At 35.2% G+C, this 27365-nt stretch overlaps 1 long non-coding RNA gene across 1 annotated transcript; it reads right to left on the bottom strand.

Moving 5' to 3' along the window:
- Positions 1-2548: 2548 nt before the first annotated feature.
- On the bottom strand, positions 2549-26434 carry LOC101725157 (uncharacterized). The gene is made up of 4 exons (XR_205518.3): positions 26227-26434; positions 25756-25851; positions 15368-15463; positions 2549-3214 (listed from the first exon to the last, which is right to left on the bottom strand). It is a non-coding gene; the product is annotated as an uncharacterized LOC101725157 (long non-coding RNA).
- Between the last annotated feature and the right edge of the window lie 931 nt (positions 26435-27365).

The following is a 27365-nucleotide window of genomic DNA, read 5'->3' as shown; positions in this document are numbered from 1 at the left end:
TTTAGTCCAATACTCTTTCTCCAACTAGTGACAGGATCATATGGCTTTCTCCTTTCTTCTGTTAAAATGATTACTTTTGGGGGTGGATCTTCCAATGCTGAACCAACACTGCCATCCCTATAATAAAACCACATTCTACATACTGCCAGATCTGACTTCTAATAGTTTTTTTTGTTCAACAAATTTCTATCTATGTTCATACTTTTTTCTTCTATTATCTTTATCCAGTTTTAGGATTAGCACAATGTTGATTTCCTAAAATGAGGGGAGAAGTGTTCCTTCTTTTTTCTGCTTTAAATGTTTGATATAATTTATCAGTTAAAATGTTTATGAGCCTGCTGTTGTCATATAGGTAGGTTTTCAAGCTAAGAATATACTTTCTTTAATAGGTGCTATTCAAATTTTATATTTCCTCCAGAGTTAGTTTCATTAATTTGTCTTCTAAGGTACTTCTTAGAAGTTGTCAAATTTATTTCAAAACAGATTTTTGAAATATACTTTCTATATCCTTTTAAATTCTGTAAAATCTGTGGTAATGTCTCCTAGATCTTGATATTGTAATTTTAAAAATGTATAACTGATATTGTGTAACAGGAAGTAAAGATCTAAAAGAGCAGGGGAATTGGGAGGGGTAGGGTAAGGGAAAAAATATGAGAAGAGAAAAAAAATGGAAACAAGGTCTTGGCAAATAGGGAAGGGAGGGCAAGGGAAGGGGAAAAAAAGAAAGAACCAAGAGACTCATGTAATGGTACAAGATCCCAATGATGAATGTAACTGTATTTTATACCTAAAATGTACCAATAAAGTTAAAGGGGAAAAAATTTTAAAAAAATTAATTCTCTGTATTAACCAATTTTTCTGTTACCAAGGCACAATATCTGACACCCATAACTTAAATGAGCAAAAGTTTACTTTATCTCGCAGTTTCAAGAGATTCATCTAATGATTTGCAGGTTCCAAAGTGGAAACCTGGTAGCAGAAGGGTATAGTGAAGCAACTTTTTTAGTTCATGGTGACAGACCGGGGTAACATTGTAGGAGAGGAACAAGCTAGGTACCATATGTAGTGCCCGAGGTCACACACCTCACTATGTAGCCTAGGCTGGCCTCAAACTCACAGCAGTCCTCCTGCCTCAGCCTCCCAAGTGCTGGAATTACAGGTGTATGCCACCATGTCCAGCAAATCCTTGGAATTTTCTTCTCTATAAAACTCAGGAAAGATTTATTTGTGAGTCCACCTGGTTTTGTTGTCTCTATATATAGTAGAGCACTATGTAGAGCACTCTACAGAGTAGAGTACCATGTTTAGAATATCCTGTTTTCCACTTTATCATGTATTAATCTTGACCATATACATTTTACTAAGAAATCAATATCTTTGGGTTTTCAAGCTTAGAATAATTAATTTGTGTTTAATAATTTTATATAATTAATTTATTCTGCATTTAGAGTTATATTTTCCTTCCTAATGATTTACTTTCTACTTTTTATTTGGTTTTGCTTTTTTTTTTTTTTGGTACCAGGGATTGAACTTGGGTCCTTGCCCTTGCGAGGCGGGTAGCGGAACCGCTCAGCATAAATTCCCAGCCCTGGTTTTGCTTTTTACCTTGAATCAACCCTCAAATGATTTTATAGTACTGAAGCAAAATAGTTTTGTTTTGTGTTTGTTTGTTTGTTTGTTTGGTACCGGGGATTGAACTCGGGTCCTTTTGCTTGCGCAGCAGGCGGCGAAACCACTGAGCTAAATCCCAGGCCCCTAGTTTTGTATATATTGATCCTTTCTACTAATTTTTTAAAAATTAATTTCACCTTATATGAATAATTTTCTTTTAGTTTCCTTTTTTTTTTTTTACTGTTATTTGGCTTATTTCTTCCTCTTTTTCTTGTTCTTTCTTAAGTTCTCTGCTTTAGTTGGTTTGGCCTTTTGGGTCTATTTATTTCTCAAAAACTTACCTCAAAGATGGTATATTCTGTGAATATTTGTGTGTCAACAAATGTTTCTCTTTCATCCTGAAAGCTGAAAGTTAGCTAAATCAGGTGTAGAATTATTGTGTTAATCTCTTTTGCTCTATTCTATAATTCTATATTCTATTCTATATTCTATTTTGTTCATATTCTATAATTTCTATCTTTCGGGGTTGCATTTAATAAGTCCAATGATAGTCTTATCCCTTTGTTATTTGTAAGTAACTTACTACACCTTTCTGGAGTCACATATGGTTTCCTTCTGTTTTCTTGGAGTCCAGGCTGCCAGGATATGCATGAGTCTTTTTTATGAATCCTCAACTGGCCTTTTCAATTAGCAGCCCATGTTCAACTCAGAGAGTCGTTCTATTATTTTTAATAATTCCTTTTCATCCATTTGTTTCTTTTTCTCCTACTATAGTGTCCATTATTCATAGGTCAATTTATTCCCCATAAATCTTTTTCTTTATGATTTTAATCTCTTACATTTTATGCTTTATGCTTTATATTATATTATTTTTCCCTTGGTCTTTGAGGCACAAATTTGAATCTCAGCACTGTTCTTTTTTTTTTTTTTTTTTTTTGGTACTGGGGATCAAACTCAGGACCTTGTGCTTGCAAGGCAGGCAGTGGCACCACTGAGCTAAATACCTGGCTCATCAGCACTGTTCATTTCATTCACTGATTTTTAGTTTGAAATTTTTTTAAGGTAGGAAGTTTTTACATAGTATTGTCTCTTCAGATGCTATTGTGTATTTTATTATTGGTTTAGTTGCTATTTGACTTGCCTAGTCTGTATTCCATTAGATTTTATTAGGACTCCTGTCCTGTGTTTTCTCTTGTTCCTCCTGTTCTGGAAGCTGGGTCCCCATAGGTGTTTTGTTATTTTCATCTATCTGCTCTTTGGGGCTTTGGAGTAGACTAAGTAGCAGCAGTCCATGAATTGCCTAGAGCACAATTGTCTCCAACCCCCACAGGCCCACAGTGTAAGCAAAATGGCTCCCTGTCTGCTATTAAAATACCAGTATGGAGACAACCAGCTCCCCAGTTCCCTGAAGCCCTCCCAGCCCCAGGAGGATTCTGAACTTAGTCGCTTATTCATCTCCTTTTCAGTTCAAGGGCCCAGGAGACCAGATTCACTCAAACAGGTTGATCTCATTCTTCTTTTAGAGTTGTTCAGATCTCTGCAGCCCAGCTTCTCCATGGAATCTAATAAACTCCCATATCAGTCTCCAAATGACACCCAGGCCCTAGGAGTGAAAACACAGTATTACTTCTTGTTACAACGCTAATAGGACTAGCTTTCTTGGACTCTGAAGTCCTCTTCTGTCCATGGTCATCAATGTTAGGAGTGGTAAGGGCTTCACCAGTCTCCCAGAATCCCCCAAAGTTTCCATTTGTGGTAATATAACTAGTAGTCCTTTTAGAGTAAGAAATAAGGTTTATTTATCAAAAACTCTCTTTGAGCCCAGTTTCTTCATTTTTAGAAAAGAGACAATACTATCTGTTGTGCAGAATAGAGAAATGCCACCTACTATAAGGGTTAGATTAGATGATCTGTGCTACATTACTTGCATTATGCTGAGCCTGTGGAGATCAGCCAGTAATTATTTATGCTTTCCCTACCTTAAGTGACTACACAGTGTTTATTATGTAGTGACAACTACATAATCATGGACTGAGGGATTGTAAATATTAAATCCCAAAGAAAATGTGAACAAAAGTGAAAAGCAAAATATGTGATGGTAAATAATACTTTGTTCTTTTATAAATTTAATACTTTAATTGTCAACAGTGCCATAAGAGCATCTTAGGTTGTTACATAAATAACATCATATATTGCAGGAATTTTTCAAATTTTTCCACAGTTAAAACTTCAAAAGAGGTCATAATAATCATGTTTTGGAAACATCTTGATGTTGCTGCAGAATAAAATTGCATGATCATGGCTGTGAAATAAATGAAACCATCATGCAAATTTCCATATATGATTCAGTAGCTCATGATAGTCCTTCAAAATAAAAAAGGCAAACCACACAAGAGGGATGTTTTGAAAACAGGAATATATAATATTTTTCAAGATTTCCATTGTCCATCAACCTATTCATCTCTTCACATATCCAATTAATCAGGAAAATAGTCACTTCATGGAAACCTGTTTATCTGCTTAATGGCCATAGGAAGGCAAAGTATTAATGCAAAAAAAATGGCTTAAGTATTATTTTCCCTTAAATGGAAGAGAAAAATGACTCTCAAAATTTCTCTGGACCTGTGAACTCAATATCTCCTGCAATTATTTTATTCCTATTTTTTCTTGTGTAATAAGGGCACTAGACAGGCAGCCTATTCACTGTTCTGTTAAGTAAACAGTGCCAATCAAATGGAGTGAACAGCTATTTGACGCAGAACCAGGAGGAGAAACCGAAGGAAGGGTGCAATACAAGAAAATAACCATGCAGCATGGTTTCCCAGTGCTCCTGTGAAAAGGGATGTGTAGGGAGGGCACAGGTTGGTTCTTGGTAGGGTTGGGGTGCAGGTAACCCCCATTAGGACATTAGGATGATACCCATTTTCCTATCTCATTCCAATTGCCTCTTGCATTTTCCTTCACTTCCTTTCACGCAGCAGTATTTTACTGAGTGTGTGCCTAATGTGCCAGGTATTATTCTAGGTGTGGTGCATATTAGAGACTCGATAAATATTGAAAAAAGGCATAAATGAGTGAGTAAATGAATTAAAACCTTTCACGATCAGAAAAGGTATCACAGGAAGAAAAAAAAAGAACATTTGAACTGAAACCTGATAAATGGGTGCATTTTCTAGAAATGCAGGAGGAAAGGGTCCTAGAAAGAATGGAAAATGGCTACAAATTCAGAGGACAGAGAGAACAGCAAAGTTTGGAGAGCTATGCGTAATTTAATGCCTGGAAGTTAATCCAAACTGTTAGAAGGGTGGAGCCTAACAACTGAGGCTAGACTGTTCTCAGGAGACATCATTGGGATCCTTGAGGACCAGAGGAAGAATTTTAAGTTTTGTCTTGAAGGTCAGGGTCAGCTCATAAAGAATGTGACTAGAGAAGTGAAGACTGGTTAAATATCTCTCCAGTCCTTCGATGGAGGAAAGTCTTGGAAAAGAGGAGTCAAGAAGCAGAGAGAAGCAACAAAATGCTCCTGCCAAGTCCCTGGAACTAGTGATAGGACTCTGGACTTGGCTCGTGGAAATAAGGATGGAATGTAGAGGAGATGCTTGGGATATTCGTGGGAAAGAATTAATAAATTTGATGGGATATGAAGGATAAAAAAAGGACAAAGAAAAACTTAGACTTGCCCCAAATGCAGGCTTTCTTGTTTTTGCAGTACATCAATGAAGACTAAAAGAAAATGCATCTTAAACAGATTACTCTGCTACAAGACTTGAAATGGCTTGGCGTGGGGCCAAAGGGGGCTGAGAGAATAGAAGGCTGGTAACAGAGCATTTTCTGTGAGTGTAGCGCTTCTCTAGGCACCCACTGCAGGTTTGTAAATGCATTCAAGCTTCACGGAAGTTGGCAGATTGATTCTTCTTGGCAGTCAAGGGGAATCTGAGCAGAGCTGCAGCATCACAGAGCCGCTTTCTCTTCCCCCTTCCCAAGATCTCTGTGGCTACAGTGAAGAGAGAACTTCCTCCGAGGTCCCCTCAACCCAGACTTACCTACACTTTTCTAGGGTAATGTGGATTTTTCCCATAGAATGAGTTTAGCTGAGTTGCTAATTTTTTTAAATTCTTTTAACACATAGAGAAGCATAAAAGGTTGATTCTATCCAAGATAAAGTCCCCACCAAGCAGACATGAGTCCCTTTCATACAATACTCATCTGTAACAGAAGTTGGAAGATCTTTGTGGCAGGGTTGTTTCCTAAGTTTCTCCTACAGAATGTTATGGCTGCTCTGCAGCCCACTTCACCCCATTTTCTAGGCTGATTTTGTTCAGCACATTGAGCTCCATCCCCAGCCATCCCACCCCATTTTTGAGTCAGGGTCTCACTAAGTTGCTACATTCTCCAGGATAGGCTCAGACTATCCTCCTACCTCAATCACCCAGAATGCTGAGATTACAGGCATAATACCACCATGCCAGCTCTAGGGTGATTCTTAATTCTGTCTCAAGGTATTTACATGAGAAATGACTGGACAAACAGTAAAGTGTTGCACTATCACTAAAAATGAGATGTTGGTGAGAGATCACTGTATTTCTCTGTTACTTTAAAAATAATCCAGGTATAATAGACTTCTTTTGTTTTGTTTAACCAATATCTATGATTTTCCTCTTGTAAAAAAAAAATCTCCCTTGCTTTCCCAGCCATGGTGTTTGAGCAGGACTAACTGCAGTCCTCAGGTTTAAGAGGAATTTCAGCTGGGTACAGTGGTAGACACCTGTAACCTCAGCTACTAGCTAGGTTGAGAAAGGAGGATCTTAAATTTGAGGTCAGCCTGGGTAACTTACTGAATCCCTGTCTTAAAATAAAAAGTAAAATGGGCTAGTGACAGGCTAGTGACAGGCCCCGTCCAATCAGACCCACTACCTGCATCCACAGGAGCACAGAGATAACAAGACAGATGCCAGCAGCTGCCCTGCTGCTCTCACCATTCCCCTGTTTATCAGCCAGCCACAGACCCATCACCCATGGGAACTCTAAAATTTTCCACCCTCTTGACCAGTGCCCCCTCAACTACATAAAATGCCCTATATTAACCACGGGCACCCTCCTCTCAGTGCCAATGGCCTTCTCACCCTTGGCCCATCTGCACCCAGATGGCAATAAACTCATCGCATGTTGCTTAGACTTTGCCTGCCTCAGTGTTCTAGTTGTGTCTCAGTCTGACCTTACAGCTAGAATGTAGCTTAGTGGTAGAGTGCCTCCAGGTTTGATCCCCAGTGGTGGAAAAAGAAAAAGACAAATTTGAAACTGAAATTTGCCCAAGATGTACCCTTAGAGCAATAAGTGGAATACAATTGATCTATTCTATTTAAATTACCAAACCTGAGTGGTCATTCAGAGCACTCAATTTCATTCAACCTTGGCAATTTTACTCAGAGTTCGGTACCTGACCCAAAAGGAGCCAATGGTAGTCATTCCAAGAGCTCTGACCAAAGTGTAGGGACAAAAGCACATTTATTGCTATGTTACTAAAATAAATACAAAACATGTTCCATCTTTGCCCCATTTTATTATTGCCTGCCTGAAACTTAAGGTAGCACAGAGGAAGCAAAGTTGAGAGCAAAACTAAGGCAGCTTCCTGACAACATTGTTAGATCATCTGGATCAAGACATACCTGAAGGCAAATGCCCCTAAACTAACTGTACAGAAATCAGTAATTCATTTTGTGCCTATGTATAATTCTGTAAGCTACAGTTCAGGGTAGACATTCACTACCCTTAAGTTCCTGTAAATTTGAATTAAGTAGAAAATGAGGAGATGAGAAGAAAGCCTCTTTTTATAGCTGTGGTTTATGGGATAATATTATTGCCTGCTTCCAAAATAAGTGAAAGAAATAGATAGACTATTTGTGAACACCTCTGAATAAGAAAAAAAAAATTGTACCTTATTATCATTAAAAAAGAATATGGAATCTGGGTAGTCAGCATTATACATTTCTGTTGTTAGACCACTCAAGCCTGGCAATTTCATTTTAGAAGATCAATTGTGCTCCACTATTACTCCTGGGCTACAACTTGGTCAATTTTTACTTTAAAGGGCATTTTATGGCAAAGATCCAAACCCTCTCACAGCAAAAGCTGAATGCTAATGGAATTGTTGTGATTTAAAACTGTGAAACACAACCTGTTTTTCAATGGAGGAAATAAGAACCATAACCACAAATATTTCCAGTTTCTTAACTCAACCTTGAAGGATATTTTTGCATTTTTAATCATTATTTAATGATGAGAGATATTGTAAAAGAATATTGGGTAGTGTCAGAGTATCTGATTAGGAGACTTGAGTTCAAGTTTTGGTGATGATACTTAATTAGCTGGGTAACCTGAATGCAAATATTAGATTGTAACATGATATTAAATGAGATGATGCTTGTGAAATGTTTTCTCTTGGGTCTGGAACATAGAAAGTCTTTAGTAAAGGCTGCTATGTATATTCTTGTTATTGGCAATAATGCTAGGAAAAATAATATTACTAGTAGTAGAATATTAACTTTGGTTTCAGTGATGAGGAATATTTGCATTCATTATATTTTCTTCTTTTTTGCTTCTTTCCTTTTCCTCTCCCTTCATCCCTCCCTCCCTCCTCCCTCTCTCCTTTTTTCTGTCTTTTGTCCTATTTCATTTCTTTTTTTCCCTTCTTTCCTTTCTTGTAAGTTATAAATATCAAGAATAAATTGCTCTAGAAGAAATCTTAGGTCTAATAGAAAGAGATGATCCTTATTTCTCAAACAATGATTTTTCAGAAACATAATAATGCAAAAATAACTCATTTTTCTAAGAAACTGAAGTAAATTTTCAACACCAAGTCATTGATTTATAGAACACTAACTCTCCAAAACTTCATGAATAAGTAGAAATATATTTTTTAAACACATGCTACATTTTGGGTGTAAATGTAGAGAACAATTTTTTCTATACCAGAAAAAGACAGTGATATTTCCTAATTAGAAAACAAAGATTTTTGGTAAACAAAGAAATCCAATCTCTAAAATTTACTCCAAATTTACTGCATACTTACTAAACATTATAACTTTAAAGAATATTTTCTACACTGATTAACAAAAATAACACTGAAAAATTTTCAGGATTTTTGTCAAAATAATATGTTTGCACTAGAGGAGAGAATTATTCTAGTTCTCTGTAAAGCAGACTATAAAGGGGCAAAGTTAGAAGAGAAACAATTTTGAAAATTTTTGGAGCCATCCAAGCAAGCCATGATTACTTGGACCAGGATTGTAGAACTGAGAGGAAGAAAAGTTGTTGAATTTAGAAAATAGCTTGTAGGTAAGCTGATAGGACTCACTGATGAATCACATTGGGGTAGGATGTAGGAAGAGGAGTAGAGAATTCCTGTGTTTGTATGCTAAGTGATTAGAAGGACTGTGATGCCACTTATTGAAATGGAAACATTTATGTTGCAAGTCAAGTAGATGTTTGCCAAAGTGGCTGGAGATAGTGGTATTCCAAACAAAGGTAATACCATGAGCCAAGGCATGAAGGTTTGAAGGAGCCTGGCTTCTATGAAAGAAGAATGTGTGTGAAATGGATGGTACTGGGTGAGGATGAGCAGACTGATGGATGCAACTAGAAATGTTGCCACAGACTAATTACCAAGATTGGGCTTGACTCTGGGTTGGAGAGGAGTTATGAGCCATGTACGGGTTAAAGAAACTAGCCTTATATAAAATAAATCATCTGAGACATAAAGAAGCTGTGTTAATTAATAGTTATGTCTCTAGATTTTCTTTCCTTGTGTATTTCCCTAGGCCACTAAAGCCTACTTACTCAGGACAAGATTGGAAATTTACCTTTTGGAAACTTTTGGAATTAGTTATGCAGATGGAATTTATACCATAGATTGCTAAACTAAACAATGGGTAAGATTAAAATTACAAAATAGGACATAAATACTATACCACTTCATAGAACAATAATAATATAACCAATAGGAGTTTGAAGAGGAAGTGTGAATGATAATAAGTAACACTTGCAGAGCACTCACTTGGTTTTCTAAAATGTTCTAAGAATGCATTTAAATCTTACTTTTGATGTACCTGTGTTATTCTTGCCAAAATGCTGAAGAGGAAACTGAGGCCAGGAGTGCTGAAATTTTGGGCCAATTCTATATAGCTAGCGAGTGGTAGAGATGGGATTTAAATGTAGTTGTTTGAGGTTGTTTAGAGTCCACAACTTTGGATGATTATCCATCCAGAAGGCTAGTTTCTGAAGAAAAATAAATTTTACAATGGGGAGTCCATTTATACTAAGTGAAATTGAAGCATGAGGTTAAAAGGCTTCTTGCCAATGCTTTCTTAAATGGTGAGGCCATGTTTATCTGAAGTTCAATAACTAATGCAGTTTTTATCTAATTTCCCCATTTCTATTAAAGTCCTTTCCAGTATAATTAAATCAAGTGCGTTTTATTGAAATATTCTATTGTTATAAAATTATTTTGACAAACCCTCATTTTTTTCTACACCTCTCCATCCTTGGTGTATGTATAAGGGATACCTGGAATTAGGGTTACAAAATGGTGGCACTGATTTCATTTGTGGTTTTGGTATTTGAAATGTTTTGTTACTATTTCTCTTTATACTTTTTTGTGCTTATTGATTTTTTTATGGAATTTGTATTATTTTGATAAGCAGTATAAAGTCATCATTATAATAAAAGAAAAGGAGCTAGAATAGGGATAAGGAGAACATACCAACCATGAAAGTTATGTGTTCTGTTCTTACAAGTGTTTAATCTCCAATCTGGAAAAAAAATTTTCTAGCTTACAAATACTAATTGTATGAAAAATGTAATGACTGCCCATTTGTAGATGCATTACTTGTGAAAATTTACATACTGCATCATTCACAAGTGTGGCACACATATGTATTGCTATAATAATAGAAAAGCCCTTTATAGAAATAAAGATGTAGCGGTAGGAATAAGTTCTTTGAATAAAAATTCAGTCATGTGGGGGATGAAAAGAATAATGATTTGAAAGAAAACAGTGTAGCAGAAATTATAATAAAAAATCAAGAACCTAGGGTCTAGTTCTGGCTCTGCAACTGAACTTGAAAGAGCTTAACCAATGCATTTTTCTGTGAGTTTGTGCTTCTACATAACAAATAGTGAAACTGGATGGCCTCAGTACACTGATTGAACATTGAACTCTCTGCTCCTCCATAATGAATAACAGACAGAAAATAAAAAGTCATAAGGTTTCAAAAGAATAGTAAAATAAAAGAAAAGAAAGCAACCAAAGCCAAAATTTTGGAAAGTGGAATGAATGATAACTGATTATAAGGAGGGTCCAGGCAAGGGGAATAAAAAGTAAGGTGGATCTTGCTGCAGAGCACAGGAAAGACTTGGGGATGTCTCAGTCCAGAAATTTTTAAGATTTCAGGATATAGTGAGAAATAAGGTTGGTTGAAAATTTTAAATTAATAGTTTTGTCTCTAGATTTTCTTTCCATGTGTATTTCCTTAGGCCACTAAAGCCTACTTAGGACAGATTGGAAGTTTGCTTTTTGGAGAATGTGAACAATAAACATTCAGTAAAATAATGAGGTACAAGTGACAGTGAAGGTTAGGAGCCAATGGATTTAATTAAAAATTTACATACTAAATTATCAAACTCTCAACCCCCAAACTCTACCCAAAGTCTTTCAGCCTTTAAAGGCTTCACTCTTAATTAAAACCCATGAAATTGCCAATACAAAGCCTACAGTTTCTTATAGTTCACCATAACACAAATAGCTAAAGATCATTAAACATTTGAGAAGGTCCAACATATGGAAATCAGAGTCCAAAACAAACAAGAAAAAAAAAACCCAGGGACATTAAAGCAAAAGAAAACTTACAAAGAAAGGAGAACAAGGTCATATAATTTTTTGAAGTAACAACCAAATATCATGTGTAAATATTGAAAATGAAAATTATACTAGTATAAACTAACAGTTCATGAAAATAATGTTAGGGAAATCTCAAGATACAACAATGACAACAACAACAAAAGACAGACTATAATGAGAAACAGATAATAAAATTAAATAAAACCTCTAGGAAATATAGCTTTTAAAAATAGAGATTTTAAAGAGAAAATAAATTAAAGCTGTATACAGGAAATTTCTCAGACCTAAAGAATGTGAATTACCAGGTTGAAACAACACCTAAGATTCCATACATTGTTTAAAAAAAAATTCAGTCTGTGAAATGTCAGAACACCATGGATAAAGAAAAATCCTAAAAATCTTTCAGAGATGGTTAAAAAAAAATCAGAACATGTGATACATAAACTTAACTACAATATTGGAAGCTAGAAGGCAATGGCAAACTGTCTTAAAAGTCTTGAAGAAAAATTATTTCTATTGTGTAAGCCTATACCCAGCCCAACTACTAATCATTAATCTCATTAATATGAGAGAATAGAATTATTTTTAAGATATAGACTCAAGACACCTCTCTCTTGTGAATCTTTATCAGAAAGTATTTGGATAGCATTTTCCACTGAAATGAGGAGGAAAATCTAGAAGAAAATGAAGAGGAGCTTGAGGATGTTAATTAAGAGAAGCCTGAAGAAAACAGTGGCATAAGGCCCAGAGATGAAAAAAATCATTGAAACTGGAGAATACAAAGCTACAGAAAGCATAACTCAAAGAACAAAACAATATCTATTAAAATAATTATTAGGTGGAAATTTTAACTTTGTTAGAGTTAGGGATAATTTAATGATTGGTTATATAGGAAACTAAGAGGATAAAAATGAAGGCAAATATAAAGTCCAGGAAAAATAAAAATTCTGTAATAAAATGCAATTAGAATTATATTGATGATCTCTAAATAATATGTACAGAATAATGATGATATTAATTACATCAACACTGGCTAATTCTAAATGGTGAGATATCTCCGTTGGGAGAATAGGAAGAAATGAAGAGTATGTGACTGTGTTGTAGGAAGAAAAGGTGACAGGTCAGGGGTATGGAAAGCTAAATTCTCACCTTTCATCACTATAAGTTCATAGATTGTGTCTAAAATTAAAGAACCGAAATAGTAATAAAGCACATTACTTGGAAGTATAAAATTAAATATCAAAATACGTATCTAAAAGTATTACAGTATTAGTCCTACAGTAGAGAGAAGTGGAATAAAATTGGATGTGTCAGGATTCTCCTTGTTTTGTTATACACCCAATAGTGTTGTTTGATTTTTTAAATATATGCAGTACATATATTTAAGATATCTTTGAGCAGGTGTATTTTGCTTTTAATGAGTCTTCATATAGTCTTCATATATAGGAAACAACAGTCATATCTACAATTGTGCCAGGAAATTATGATCTTCACCTTTTGTTTACAAAACCACAAAGGTTTTGATGAAATATTATGGCACAAATGTTTTTTTGGGAAAAAAATGGATCCTATAGAAATTAGTTCACCAAATGCTGGCATTATTTTGTCTTTTAATCTTCATCAGCCGATGGCTGAGTGGCTCGAAAATCTTGGAACTGGATGCCAAACTAAACTAGCAACAGCCTCAGCTTCTTCTTCGTCTGCTTCCCTAGTAGTCCAGTTAAATTAGTGAAATTTAACTAAGGTTAGACTCTGTCATTTATTCTAGACTAACTCAATTTGTCCTTATTGCAGGGCAATGGCCTTATTCACTGTTTATCCAAATCGTAAGTGATGATCTAGGAATAGACATTTTATTTGAATTTATTTTGTGACCTCATGTGATCTCCTCACTAGCTTTCACTGAGAATCCCAGGATTACTTATGTTCTCAAAATTCTTTCCTCTGTTGAAAGGACACCCCCAACCTTCCCCACAAAATCTTATTCTTGGAACATATTAGAATGATAGCAATTCATAATGGAGCACAGCTATGTGTTCTATATCTTTTTGCTTCGCCTTTATCAACAACAGCTTACTTATGTCATTGATGCTTATAAAACTTCCTAATCCTTTAAGCCAAGTTAAATCATTTGTTACAATTATTTTCTACATGAGTGATTTCTGTACATTATTTCATATTACCAAACACATATTCACTCTTGTTTCAAATTTATTTACAGGCAGCTTCATGAAGCCTTATTGGCCTTGCATTCTAGTGAGAATGACTACAAATAATGTATTCAAAAAGAGATTTCTAAAATTTGTTGTTCATTTTAACCTAAATGAAATTCTGATAATATAATCAACACCTACTTCATCTTCAAAGTACACTCAAAGGTTGATGGTTCCTTCTGTAGCCAATAATGTAGATTAATCTATATTAAGAAAGGTGGTTCTTATCCACATGAACCATTGCTATGTAAATTTTATTAGAATATTTTGTGACCTTCTCAAATAATACTTGCTCACAAGAAACAACCCTCCCTCAAAAGAAGAAAATTAAAGAGATGTTACTGTTTGTTTCATTATATCGATTTTCTATATTTGGACATATTATGATACAAGTTTTCAGTAAAAGAAAAGGCCAAGCTGATATATCCTTTTTTTTTTTTTTTTGCAAATTCAGAATTCATTACAATTTGGATTACTGCAAACAAAAATTATATCAAAATGTAGCCACAGAGGCAGGATGTCAGAAGGGGACTAGATAGGACTGAGAGTCCAACTGAGGGCAAGTAGAAGAGTGACAGGAAATGACTCTGGGTCATCAAACACACTGAAGGATTAATGATCACTTTACCAGCCATTTCTGCATATTAACTCACATTAAGAATGGGAAGTTCTAACACAACCTCAGATCTTACTACAACCTTTTTTTTTTTTTTTTTTTTTAGAATTCTTTATGACAATGCAAAATGAGGGAAAGGAAAACTACATGGGCAAAAAATCAGTTATGGACTGCAAGAGCTGTACTTTAGCATGAGCACAGAATGCTTGGTGAGAAAAGGGAGAACGAAAAAAGGTCTGAAGGAGGAAAGAGAAAGGGCTGTCAAAGGCCTTTGGCATGAAAACAAATGAGAACAGTGGATTATAGGTTATAAATGTACATGTATAGTATCTGAAATAAGAACTGACCTAAAACACCTGGAATCTGTAGTTACTACTTATAGGAGAATCAGAATATGAGATTACAATTGTTCAAAGACCAAAGTATCATTTTGTACAGTGTCTTTTAAAATGTACCTTAAAGAAGACCTACATCAAAATCTAATACTTTTTTGATTTAAAATATTCTCTGGAATTAATTTTATGAATAAGTTATAAACAAAATAACTTTTGTTTTACTTTGTTTAATTGACTTAGAGCCCATTTCTCTTCATGAGTGTGGTCTATATTCTATGATGTCAGCAAAATTTACCAGTATAATGACTCCTTTACACAAGTTTTGATGCCCCTACCAAAATCCAAGAAGGCATCATCTTATGCAAATTTCTTTTTTCCATATTTGTCCTTAATGACTGCAAAAATAGACAGTATCAGAATTTCTATGACACATCCACGACAGCATCTGTTTCAGTTTGGCACTGCCTACTAAATCCTTTCTCAGCAGGGTGCAAAACTTAAAGGAGACATATTACAATTTACAAAAAACTAGTGTCTTTTTAAAACTAGTTAAGCTACTCTTTGAAATCACAGTGTAATGTTTAATAATACATTAAAAAAACAATAAAGGAAACTATGTTAGAGGATTGAGAAAAAAACACAGTACACTACAAAGAGGGGCATAAATATAGATAGGCTGATGGGAAATAAAACCCACCTTCTACTTAGTAGCTGTTATGTTCTTGACTGTGAGTTCTTGAGACCACAAGTCCTTGATTGCTGCACACAGAACCATCTCACAGAGCAGCACCATCTGGTGACAGAATGAATAAAAACCACAAATAGGGCTGATTAAATCTGCCTGAATTCTACAGCCAAAGATGGAAGAGGAGGAAGAAGGCAGTTACATTCTCTCATATTTCTCTGTCATTTACATTTAATTCTAACAAACCTTTTCAAAATTAGCTTTTTTCCTATTGACAGATTTTTAGAACATCCAATTTTTTAAATTCAGGTTTGTTTATTTTTTTGAAAGAGAAGTAGGTGTATTTTGAGGTATTTTTAAAGCTTGTAATATTTCCAAAGATGTTTTCACTACCTCTTAGGACTCAAAAAGTCATTATTTCTTATTTATTCGGAAAAAGAAAATCCAGTGTTTTTAAGATTTTTACCACTTAGAGATAGAACTCTGTTTTTTTCAAAACATTTTATTATTTAATTTTAGAATTTTCCATTTATCTTTAATGTGAAATACAAAGATGCTTGAAAAGTCAAAGCAATGTAATAACAGCATTTTGGAAAATTCAGTTAGACAAGAAACTTCCAAACAAGTTATCTAAAGAACAGCTACTTTCTCAACAGGCTAAGTGCAATCATGAATAGAGCATAGATCATTTCTCTACAAACCATTTCATCAGTTTAAAGCAAAGACAAGAAAAGCCTTTTTGGTTTTGGTTTGGTTTGATGTGTTATTATAAACTGTTCCATTATCCTATTGGTATTTAAATGTTTGTTGTTGTTGTAGTAGAAGAAAGATGAAGTCCAGGTTTTAAAAGACTTTCTTGCCTATTCTGTCACTTTAAAGTCAAGAGCTTTTCTAAACTCTCTGGCTGACCTCAAATAAGAATTTCTGAAAGGGATGGTCCTGTCGCTCTAGAAACCCATTAGGCTACAGCACCAAGCTAATCCTGTGAGTGTTGGATTGCCCAGCAGAGGTGCGGCAAATTTGGTCTCTCTGCTGAAATGGAATTCCTGTGCTTCTAGTGCAGGAGAATAAGGGATTCTCTACTGACCAAGAAATCGCTGCACTACATCTGGGGAATGTGGTGACTTCTGAATTCTTAAATTCCTTCACCTATTTCATTTAAACTATGCAGTAACAGAAAAGCACAGGAGACTACAACAAGTAAAACTAACTGGATTTCATTCATTCATTTCTTGAAGTACACACTCAACAACATTAAACAGATAGTGCTTAGTAGTAGAAAACTAATAAAAAAATAAAAGGTATCCATAACCTCCGCTGTCATGGAGTCTATTATCCGGAGATGGAAGTAGACATTAAACATTAATCAAATACTTCCAAATTCATTATTTCTGCATTTGTTTAAACCATAAGAAAGGAAAGCACAAAGTGAGAGAGTGGCTAGAAAGGGAGACCTGTCCTTTTGGATGCAGTTTATGAAGTGCCTTCTCATGTGAAAGTTCACTAAGCTCAAAGGACAGTGCTATGAGCAAGGGAGGGCAGTTATTAATGTCATTGTACTGATGAAAAGCCAGAGCTCTGAGGCTAAGCATGTCTTACAAGGTCACATACTAACGAGACACAGTGCCAGGAGTAGGGCTCAGGTCTTTCTTTCCAATATTCTTTTCCTTATATCACCCTGACTGTCATCTTAATGAAGTCATTTTTGAAAATAAAACATTTGACTTCAACAAACTTTTGCTGAAAAAATGGCACTTTATTAACATAGGCTTTTTATACTTAAATCACATTCCTGAAGTTACTCAGCTTTTTTCAACCTAAAAATAAAGGCAAACTGGGGGAAAATATCTCCCAACCTCAGATTTTAAAAGAGCTCCATAACTAACACTTTAGTAAAAAACAACTCCTAAGATTTTTCTGCTCTTTTCTTTCCCCAAAACTGAAACACACAGAAATAATCACATTAAGCATTATGAACATAACTGGAGAATTTTCATTGCCTGTAAGTTGAGCAGAGAACTGGAAGTTCTACTTTCTCCTTTTTAAGTTCTTATGTTATAAAAGGCGTAGATTATATACTTAATTTTTTGAAATAAATTCAAATAATGGAAAAAGATGTAGGAAAAACATTAGTTCCTCTTTCCCCTCAATCCATTTCCTTTGTCAGAGGTAAACAGTGTTAATACTGTTATAGTGGTTAGTAAAGTTTGTTTTATGTGTTAGTTTTTACCAATAGGGATGATCCCATATATGTTAGCAATTTACCTATTTTCACTCAACAGTATACATGAACATACTTACATGGTAATTTATACAGATAGTCCATATTGTAACAAAAACTGAATATTTTACAATATTTATATATCATAATTTTTATTAACCATTCCCATCAGTGTACTTTTAGTACTTTATAATTTCTTGATAGTATAATGTCATAACAAATATCTGTATATTTTTGTGTATACATATAAGTATGACTACCACAAAATAGATATCACAGCTCAGTATCTGTACTGTCCTGTACAGTATCTGTACTGTAGATATTGCAGGGCAGTATCTGTACAAATAGCTTTTTAGGGATTACATTTCCTCCAAAATGTCTTGCCCTACAAGCAACCTGGCATGTGACTGCAATCATTTTCCATTTTTATAATTTCCAAATTTATAATTTGATGGCAAGAATAATATTTTTATTGTCATTTAGTTTACATACATATGTTTAGTAGTGAAATTAAGTGTCTCACACATGACTTTTATTAGCAGTATTTTTCTCTCTCCATGTATGTTGCCCACTTTTGCATTTTTTATTGTTGTACAGGACTTTTTTCTTATTAACTTGAAAGATCTCTTTGTAACTTATAGATATGTTTGTACACATATGATGTTTGTTGAATATTTTCTCCAAACTTGTCAATTGTGTTTTTAATTCTATTTACATTGCTTTGCACCATAGAAATGTTTTCTATGCATTTTACATTTTAGGCTTGGTAGTGGCTATTTCTTATTTTTACTCGGTTGCTTTGCCTATCTAACATTCAATCCATATATTCAAGTAAAACATCCTGATTTCCTTTAGGATAATTTTCTATTCTTCATTTGATAGTTTGATGACACTGTTAATCAAAGTACCCTACCCTCTTATAACCTGCATGCTGAATTGAGATTTATACTTTCTAACTGTACAAAATTCATTGGTTTTGCAATAAATAGCATTCATTTGCTTTGCTAAAGGCACAAAACCTCTGCATCATCATCAGTCTGCCACAAGTTAACTTCTGTTTCTACAGAGCTGCTTAACACATTGGCCAGAGATAATCAAATGTGCACTTAATAGAAAAATTACGCTTCTGACTAACATAATGCAACCATCACCCATAAATCAACCATATACTAAGCTTCTCTCCAAAAATCTCTAGAAAATTTTTCAATACATATAGTAGAGCTCTGAATTTTGTGAGATTTCCTATCTTCTGGCATATCCATGTTTTACCAAAAAGTTTTAAGTAGCTCTTATTTCATGCTCTCCAGGTCCAAACAGGATCATAGCATCAATATAACAGGCTAATATGATGTCTCCTAGAAGTAAATGGTAATCCCCTGAAAATGAAATTATAAATAAGAATTATGGAGTTGATATAGCCCTAAAATAGTGTTATGGCTTGTGTCTAGATGTTTCCCCAAAGCCTCAATGCAGTCTTGGGTGGGGCTTTTCAGAAGTGGCTGGATCTGGGATGTGTATTGTTAAGGATGCTAGGATTAAGGGTGAGTGCTACCCACCATAAGGGTGGGTATCATGGATAAGATCTAAAGGACAGAGGATCCCTGTTTTGTCTCTTGTCACTTGCTTGCTGCTTGCTTCCTTCTGCCTTCTCTGCTTTGCCATGGACTGTTTCTACTCTGTGATGCCCCTCTGCCATGCCACCCTGATTTGGAGCCAAACAACTCTGAATTGGAACTTCTACAAACTGTGAGCTAAGTAAACCTTTCCTCCCTTTAACTTTGGATGTTGGGTATTTTCTCTCAGCACCAAAAAGAAAAAGTAACTAAAACAGATGGATAATGACAGTATCATTTGGCCCTGACTGATGAATACAAACAGCTTCCATGATAGTAGAATGTATCTTCAGAGGATGAAATATTTGCCTAGTCAATATCCCTATGCCTAAGAACCAGGGGTTATATTCATTTACTTCAGCAACAAAAAATCACATTTTGTTCAGCAGCAACAATTAGAGCTAACAGGTGATTAAATTTATTGTAATCCACTATTATTCCTCAAGAATCTTTCTATTTGGACAGGTTACAAAATAAGTTAAATAGGACTATGGCAGGAATCATGACTTCTGCATCTTTCAGACACTTGGTGGTGTCACTAATCTCTACAATTCCGCCCAGAAATGCAAGATTATTTTTGGTTTAATATCTTTGTATGCAAAGCTAGGTCTAGTGGCTTCCAGATATCATGGCATTTTTGTATCATAATAGCCAATATAAAGTGTAGGGAACCGGGAAAGGGGACGTTACTAGAACCTGTGCAGTAAATCCTAGTCTCCTGTAAGCCACGGCAGCACAAGGTGAATTAACTTATTAGACAGGAAAAATAGAAGAAATAAGACAGAGAAGAAGCTGAGCTTTGGGCCTGATCAGTGCTACTCTGGGCAGCAAAGATGAAAGCCCCAGAGCTTGCCACACCTTTATTCGATACATCAGGAGAAACAAATGTAACTGATGACTCAGGGCAGAGAGTTCAGTACATGGAGAGTAATAAATGTAAAAGGTCACTCAGGGGGCAGCAACATGAAAATCCTAAAACAATGAGGAACTATGCAGATGAAGATTTTGTTCCTCCCAGGATGTGTTCAGCTGGTGTAATCTTGTCCTGGAGCATCACAGCATCACTGGATCATTAAGGTCTAGCTATGACCAGAGGTGAAGATGGAGTTATGTCTCAACATACTGTAGCTGACCTATAGGCAGGAAAACTAGGCCCTAATCATGATTTAATTGTGAAATGATTTTTCCCCACAATTACATAGAATTGCTCCCGATAATAAAGATTATTAAAATTTTTAATTTTATCCATTCCAACTATATAATTTTGAAATGGGGGTGGTCAGGAAATTATAGGGAATGTTTGGGGACACTCAGGGCCCAGGTAGTACTCCACCTCTCACCTGATATTAATAAGACCCTATTCTGAGTATTGGACCATACTGCTGATGGCATCTCCAGAAATTCATGTCTTTTTGGAGTCAGTGGCCAATAATCCTGAAAATACCTGACTATTTGGTGCGCAATAATCCTTTAAAAACTTGATTATTTTCCCAAGAATGCCCTATAAATTTCTTTCTTTTTTTTTTTTTTTGGCACCGGGGATTGAACTTGGGTCCTTGTGCTTGCGAGGCAGGCGGCAGAACCACTGAGCTAAATCCCCGGCCCAAATGCCCTATAAATTTCTAGTTACATAACAGCGTCCTTTCTCAAGGGAATCTGACCTCCCTTAATTCAAAGTATTCTAAATCTGTTAACTGTCTCACATGAGAATTAGTTGAGGGATTGGTCACAACTTTCTATTGTGATGACTCAAGTCAGAACCTTATTTATAAAATCCAGAGTTTTCCACTTAAATAAGACTTTATAGTGTGTCAGTTGATTTCATTTGTAGGAACATCATTATCACCTACCCAGTGTCAATGTCTCTGCTGGTGAAGTTATTCTGATTGTGGATCTGCTGCCAGTTATGATCATCATTATCTACATTGTCTTGGATGATTACGTGCTGTTACTTGGCATTGGCAACTGATAATTCCCATTATCACCACTGAATTCCAGTAAATTTCAGTCTTATGGAAAGAGTTCTTCTATCATTCCTGGCTACATTAGTCAATTTTCCTTTCCTATAATGAAATAACAAAGGTTGGAAACTTTATAAAGAATAGAAGTTTATTTAGCTCACAATTTTGGAAGCTGAAAGTCCAAACACCATAGTGCCAGCTCTAGTGGGAGTTGGTAGTAGACAGTGTCATGGTAGGAACATAGGCAAGAGGGAGAGATCACATGAGGAGACAGGAAACCAATCTAAAAGGTGATACCAGGCTTGCAGCCTCCCATGAGGCCCCATTTCTTAAAGGTTCCACAACCTCTTATTGCTACCATCATGTGTTGGAACAAGTTTCCAACATATGAACCTTTGGGGGACATAAACATATACAAAAAAATGCACTAGCCCATCAAATTTCCCCCATAGGGCTCTTCAGAGGTCGTCATAAATATATTTCTTCCATCCTTGCATAGCCTTGGTAAAGGGAGTATTCTTTGGATCTTCTCAAGTTTAAGAGGTGAATGAAAAGATCTTACATCATAAATCCACTCTAGCATTTTAATCTCTCTAAGTCCTTGGTACCTTTCTTTTTAGTATACCAAGAAAGCTGTAGAATTATAGCATCATTGTTGTAGGTTACTTTGGGGCCTAGGCTTTAGTTAACCAAACAACCAACTAACCAACCTATTAGAGCTTTTCTTTGCTGTTCAAGGGGACACCATGAACCTAGAATCTCTGCTGCACAGTGTACCCTTAACAAATTCATCTTGATCTAACATTTCTTCTTCCCACTTTGATTCAGTATACTTAACTGGGAATTAAAAACCTCCACCACATTATTTTCTTTTTCCAAGTTTTCAATACACTTAAAATCAAGCAGTTATGCACCTCATTTTCACTGACATGTTTTATGAAATGTCTCATGATCATCCCAAAGCCTTCCCACCCATAGTCACTTGATTACAGGCACCCAGAAGTGATCTTTCAAGTAACTGTTTCGTCTGTGGGTTACAGGCGTTTCCATTACCACATCGAGGCCTCAAACCCAATAAAAACTAACTCCAGACACACTCGTCTTCATAATTCTGTTACTCTGAGACCTTAAAAGTTCCATTATCAAAAACGTTAGCAACTTGTCTAATCAGCAAAGCAAGAATAACTGATATTATAGAACAAGTAATTTATTACAGGAATTATATCTATGCAACAGTAAATAGACCTGAGGAAGTAAAGTTCTGAGAAGGCTCAGAAAAAGTCATTAACCATTCCTAGCATAAGTTAACCAGCTGGTTTTTTAGGAAGTTAAGCATAGCCATCTGTGAAAGTATACCATGAAGTAGGCTAGTGTAGAAATATATAGGTTTGTTGCCCTTCATTGCTACTGCTTCTGAGATTTCACAACAAATCATGTGGTTCTGGACCTGACAGAACTCTTAATCAAAGAGCTAGAAGATGAGGAGGAGAATTGCCACAGAACAGGAAAAGATAAGAACATAATAGAAGATGCATGTGCAAAGGTCGTGGGGTTGGAAATAATTTAGTTTGTAAACTAAAGGAGAGCAATGTGTTAGAGGTATAAAAAAAGAGTAGAACATTAACTCAGGATAAAATTATATAGTAACAAGTCACATTATGGAGGGTCTTATGGGAGTTTGAAAGTTATGGCATTCTAAATGATTTAAGGAATTATTAAGGGAATTCTAGAGGATCCTAAATGTGATAATTTTCACTACCAACATATTTTAGTACCATATATCATGGGCTATGATAAGCATTTTGCATAATTTTTCACCTAACATTTACTGAGTCCTATGATATGCCAGAGAGTATGCTGGGAGTTTCAATATTAAATAAGAGAAATATGAAGGCCACTTTCAAGAAGTTTATGATATATATATATATTTTTTTTTTTTAATTTTTGGGGTTTTTTTGTTTGGTACCAGGGATCGAACTCGGGTCCTTGCGCTTGTGCAGCAGGCTGTGAAACCACTGAGCTAAATCCCTGGTCCAGGAAGTTTATAATATATTAAGCATTGTGACATTTAATCCCTACAAGGATGATATTTAATCTTTAAAATCCCTATGAAGTAGGAAACTGAGGCATGGAGAGAGTATTAAATTGCACACAGTCATCCAACCAGAAATGTCCAGGTTCAGTATTTGGATCCTGCTCAGGCATATTCCTATGACTTTGCTTTTAGCTGTCACCCATGCTATTATGTAAACTCTCAGATAAATCCAATGAATAAATCACTGGGATATGATTAATTTCTTAATCTATTCATGGTCTTCAGTTCTCTAGGCCTATGTAAATGTGTACATTTTAGGTTATAAATTTCACCTGAGCAAGGAAATGGGACAGTCTTGAATACGTGAAGTGTCCTCTACAGAATTCAGAGCAATTATATTTACTAGCTCTCTTGGTTTATCATGTGTACAGTGCATGCTGAGCAGGTGCCTGGCTGTCCATCATGAGATTTGAAGTTTTGCATTATATTGGACATGCTCACTGGGATGACACATTCAATTTGGTGGCTTCATATTGGAATCACATCTTTTTGTCATGTCCTCTTTCCTTAAACAGGAAGTATAACATCAAATTTTTTTAAGTTTTTTAAAAAGTTTCTCACTAACTTGAAGTAAAAAAAAAAGTTAAATTAATGTTGACTATATTGAACCAGTATTGGGCAGATAAAAATCTAGATTTGGTGTCATAACTGTCAGGTGCTTTAGAAACCAAGTAATTCACACTGTACTAATTGCTTTTATGTTCATTTATCCAAGAGACATGAGTCATCTCTCACAGAATCCTAATTATGAATGACTTACACCTTGTTGATGACAGAGCTCTGTGTTATTCTTACAGAAACTTCCCAAGATGTATTTCTTTCAAAATAATTTTAACTTTCTCTGATTTTAGTTTATCTGATAAACTTGTATCTTTTGTCATAAATGTGTGACCTAGGGGCCTAACCTTCCCTGTCTTTCTTTTCTTAGCCAAGAGGTTGTTCAGAAGCCAAGAAAGTTGAGTCTCTGAATTTTTCACTGCAAAGAGTGTCAATGTGCTGATGACAGATTAATCCAGCCACATAATTGCTGAAGCTCTGTTCTAGAAGCATGATTTTTTTTTCAGCAGGGAATCCAAAAATACTGTGAAAGACAGTAGTGACATGAAAATTCATGTAGTGCATATTTCAGTCCATTAAAACAAGGGTCACTGCATTCCAGAGGAATCAGGAAGTTGATATTATATCCCTAAGAGTCTAGGTAGGCTTCTCTTAACTGGATGTTAAATATGAGGAATTATTCCAAGACTGAGGAGAGAAAATATAAATATAACTCACCAAATAGAGATGAAATGGTTTATTGATGCAAAATATCTGCTGTGTCAGAGGCAAATGTTACCATCACCATTTTAGGTTTTATACACACAAACACGTACGTGCACACACACACACACACAATACATATTCAGTAGCAAAATATTTTGATTGACCTTTAATCCTTTTATATTTTACAAATGAGTTAGTCTTAATAGAAGAGGCATGAGCAGCACTAGACAGATAACTTTCCTTAACCCCTACCATGCCAGGACTTCCTCCCCATGTGGAGGCTTAAGTTAGTCCTTACAAGTAGATGCTTGAAGCCTGAAACAAGTAACACTTGTACCTATTTAAATGAGTATTTCTATAGCGAATTTTTCTTTTAAAACATCACCTGTCCATTATAGGGAGCATTGTGCGTTCTGCTTGTGAAATTTTAAGCACAAGTTTGGTTTCCAAGAATTAAGCCATAAAGACTAATCTCTGTGTCCTCTAAAATAACAATCAAAGTCTTCTGTCTTATATTTCTGGGAATTTCATGTTAAGGAAAGATTGACACATGATTATGGCAGAATTTATGTATTTATTCAGCATAGGGAGTGGTAGTACAAACTATCTGGAATATTATTCCAAATGGGAGGATCCAGCAGCAGGGATCAATCATTCTGCTGAGTCAAATGTTGGCTTCCCTTCTGAGGATTCCTAAATATGGGCATCAATGGTACTATGTACAAAGATGGCTTTTGTTACATGCATATCTTGCCAGTAGACACCAGTAAAATATTAATTTTTTTCTTTAAATCAGCAACTTTTCTGATCTCATTGCCATTAATCTCCATAAATTAGCATAAATGTGGTGCTTTGAAAAGTACCCTAAGATTTTGTAAAATAAGTTATAGGATTCTTGTTTTCTTTAAGTAGAAATATGAGTACAGATAGTTCCTTAAGGTCCTATAACTTACTGGCAGGCAGACCTGATAAAACAAAACAATGCCTACTCTATTCCTTTAAATTTATCACAATGAATAAAACTGTTTTGGAAATGTAAAAAAAATAAACTTAAACCTAAGACCTGATGTAATTTCATTCCTTTATCATATTAACAGTTCTCAGGAATATAATCATTTTCCCATAATTTAAACCCATTTATAATCTATGCAAAAATACAAGATAATTTTTAATTGGGTAATACCTCTTAGAATTAAACCATTTCTACAGGGAGAAGACTAAATTCTCTAAAGAAGTTTCCAGATTACCTGGCATATTTGGTTAATGGGTCTTACATGAAAGAAATTCTTCCTTCCTCCTTTTCCTTCTCTTCCTGTGCGTCCTTTCCCTCTTGCTTTTTGGTCCTGTTTTTATTGAGACAGCAAAATATCATTAAATTTATTAAAAGCAGTTGTCACATCAAATTATCACATTATTTTAGATGGCTCCATACAGAGTAATATAAACTCTTTCTCTCACATTCCTGCTTAAACTCTTCCTGCTATCTCTTTAAGAAATCAGCACAACACAGTAAATAATTCTCAGAGATTACCAATGCCAATCTAATTCACTCTGTATGCATATGAATTTCACGTGGTAAAGGCAAGAGCTTATTATAAAAAATGTAAGAAACTGCATGTTATACCCATATGTATATATCTATAGCCATAGGAAGAATTCATAGTGTAAATCTTGTCAATAGTTTCATTTTTGCATTCATAAGGAAATTAAAATCTTACCATCAAGGATCCTCTTATTACAGGAAGTTCAGTTCCTAGAGAAAAGCTTATTAGGAATATTTCAAAAACCAGTTTGCAGCCCAGGTCAAGAACCAGGAAGCATGGAGTTAAATAGACCACAATCAGTAAAGCAGAACTTGGTTACCAAGCATGGGACAGGATCAGACAGGCTAGGAACCTGCTGGGCACAGTGTTTCCTGGTTGTGAGAATAGAGCCCAATCATAGGAGCACAAATTTGAGCCCAGAGCAGCATGAATAGTTTGCAAAAGGCAAGGGCCAACCTACAAGACAAATGCATTTGAAAAGTATTTTATTCATAATAGTTTTGTGAGGCTACAGCTTCAATATAATAATTGGTAATGACTGGCATTGAAGTTAATTTTTTCATAGGTTAAAATATCATAGAATTGGCATGACAGAAGATCTGAACATGTGCAACTTTCACTGTTTTGCAAGGATAAAGCTGTAGCATACTGTTTCATGAGGATAAAGTATAAAAATAAAGCTGTAGTGTTTTATTATCTTCAGTAAATTATTTTCACTTGGAAAAAGAAATCTACATTTCAGAATCTTATTAGAAAAATAACAACAAGAAAATGCTTCTGAAGGCAGATAAGTGAGCAAAGTCATAGCCATTCTCCTCTTGGTTTTTTTTTTTTTTTTTTGGTACCGGGGTTCGAACTCAGGTCCTTGCGCTTGCGCAGCAAGCAGCAAAACCACTGAGCTAAATCCCTGGCCCCATTCTCCTTTTGTTTTCCCTCATATTTAGTAATGTTATTGCTAGAACACTAAGATAAAGTGTAGAAAAGGTAATTGGTTCATTCTTCCATTCATGCCTCCAACAAATATCAGGTCTGGATTGGAGAAGTAGACTTGAGAGTTATCAGCCAATAAAAGGAAGTTGAAGCTGTGAAACCTAGAAATAATGGACCATAGTTACAGCATGGATAAGTTTTAGATCAAGTAGTGTTAAATGCTACCAATAAATTAAATAAAATGTAGACTGAGAATTCGCTTTTGTATTTACTGACATGAGGCTCATTCGTGACTTTGACAAGAGTGGTCATTTTATTGGAATATCAGGAACAAAAGTTTGGATATAATAAATTCAAAAGAGGGTGAGAAAAGTTAGAGGTAC

This window comes from Heterocephalus glaber, unplaced genomic scaffold, assembly GCF_053883595.1.
Source record: "Heterocephalus glaber isolate CG9 unplaced genomic scaffold, H.glaber_assembly_v1.0 deba00000621, whole genome shotgun sequence".
Lineage (NCBI taxonomy): Eukaryota > Metazoa > Chordata > Mammalia > Rodentia > Bathyergidae > Heterocephalus > Heterocephalus glaber.
This window is presented reverse-complemented; position numbering and strand designations above follow the sequence as displayed.